Source organism: Octopus bimaculoides, chromosome 26, assembly GCF_001194135.2.
Source record: "Octopus bimaculoides isolate UCB-OBI-ISO-001 chromosome 26, ASM119413v2, whole genome shotgun sequence".
NCBI classification, from domain to species: domain Eukaryota; kingdom Metazoa; phylum Mollusca; class Cephalopoda; order Octopoda; family Octopodidae; genus Octopus; species Octopus bimaculoides.
In genome coordinates, this window is record NC_069006.1 from 5,508,163 (window position 1) to 5,510,372 (window position 2,210).

Here is a 2,210-nt window from a genome sequence, read left to right on the forward strand (position 1 = left end):
ATTTGTATAAACTTTCATTAAAAGATATCCATTTTCCTGAAAGTTATGAGTGAAAAAAGTTGTATCATGTGAATTTTCCGAAACTCCTCTTCCCAACTTCTCGGAAAAATTCTTTGCAACAAATCCCTATATACTCTGAATTTACAGCTTGCAAGCGGTATTTCTTGAAAACTTCGTTAAAATGTATCCATTTTTCTGGAAGTAATGAAGCAACAAAGTCAGGAGGGTACACATCTGTAGTTACGTCAGTTGAAAAGCATAATCGACCTCAGTGGAATTTGAACTCAGAATGTAGAGAGCCGGACGAAATGCTGCTTAACATTTTGTTCAACATGCTAACTATTCTGCCATTGTAGTAGGTTAAATGTAAACTAGAATGTCTTTTTAATCGTTAGGTTAATAGTGTAAAAGAAAAAAGGCAGAGGAACTAATGCGTAGTCAACAGCCATTCAGCAATGTGTGCGTGTGTGTGTCTGTCTGGAATATATGTCTGTCACATATTTTAAAATTTCTATATCTTTGTTATTTCTCTTATATATTTATGTTTCTATATTTATATTCAATATTTTTTTTTATTATTCTCTGGCAACCTGGGACTTTGGTCGTTGTTCTTTGAACTCAGGACAGTGGAAGACTCCAGAAGCATCTCAGGCGACTGAGCAGCCTTTTTAGAAATGCACTGCTCATCCTAATAAGGGCGGGGGCCTAGAAAATGCACTGTTCACCCTAAAGAAAGTCTACCCTACACTCTCTGGCCAGTTGACTGCGACGTGGAATGTGCATACCCTTCTAGATTGTGACAATGTCTCAAGATCCCAAAGAAGGACAGCCCTTGTAGCCACCAAGCTGTCAAGGTACAACATCAACATTGCCACCTTGAGCGAAACCAGACTGGCTGAAGAGGGATCGGTTATGAAATCCAATAGATACACCTTTTTCTGGAAAGGAAAGGCCAAGAATGAAGACAGCATCCATGGAATTGGACTTACTCCTCAAACAGATCCCCAATCTCCCAAATGGCGTTAATGAAGATCCGCCACCCCATCAGCAACAGGTAGTTCATCTCTATCATCAATACCTATACCCCCACCATGACATCCACAGAGAAAGTTAAGGAGCACTTCTACACCAGCCTGAACACTACTATGCACCATGCCTGCCACTGACAAGCTCATCCTGCTGGGTGATTTCAACACCAGAGTTGGCAGCGACAGCAATGAGTGGAGGGGAGTGATTGGGCAGCATGGTGTAGGCAAGATGAACAGCAATGGACTTCTGCTGAGCAAGTGTGCAGAACATGAACTGCGATTGTTTTGAATTCGGATTTTTTACGTCTGTTTATCGGCTACTTTCTCATTCTCATTCATTTGTGACTTTATTTTTTGCCTCCATGTCTCCTAAGAAAATTCATAGTGAAAGTACTAAGTGTCATGCTACAATGCTGGAAGATAAACTGGCTATGATAAAACGTCATGTAAAAGTTAAAAATGTGGTAGTAATTGCATGGTCGTTTGGGATGAGTCAGACAACTGTATCAACGATTGTACATAATAAGGATAAGATTTTAGCACATATCAAATCTGAATCCCTAGAGATAAAGAACACTGTCATCAATAAGAAAAGAGGCAAAAACTTTGAAGAAATAGAAAGTTTTCTTTCTCTTTGGATTGTTAGGTTGAATCGTCAGCGTGCTACTATTAGTCAAGAAATCATTCAAGAGAAAACGTTTTTGTTTGAGTACCTGAAGAAAAAATATCCAGATGAGAAAGATGTAGAGTTCAAGGCAAGCCAAGGATGGTTTGTGAGATTTAAGGAGCGAAGAAGTTATCACTCCATTAAGAAGTAAGGTGAAAGTGCATTAGCTGATGAATAAGCAGCAGCGGAAATTCCTAATGCATTAAAGAAAATCATCGAAGAAAACGGGTTTCTTCCTGGACAGATTTTTAATGTAGACAAAACTGGAATGTATTGGAAATAAAAGCCAGACCGTTCATTCATTTCCAAGGAGGAGAAAACTATTCCAGGCTATAAGGTCTCAAAAAGAACATGCAACAAGTAAATTCGGCCTAGCCTAGAGACAAGTTAATTCACCTTAAATTGTTTTCTGACTGAAGTCGTGTCTCCTGGAACCAATTAATGGCATAGGGTGAGGAATACCTGTATATATATATATATATATATGTTATATATATATATATATATATATATAT

The 2,210-nt window shown here is 38.3% G+C and overlaps 1 protein-coding gene across 1 annotated transcript in view; it reads right to left on the bottom strand.

Moving 5' to 3' along the window:
• LOC106872992 (E3 ubiquitin-protein ligase MIB2) overlaps window positions 1-2,210 on the bottom strand; it is a 225,841-nt gene that overhangs the window by 24,886 nt on the left and 198,745 nt on the right. The gene's annotated exons all lie outside the window — the stretch shown is intronic.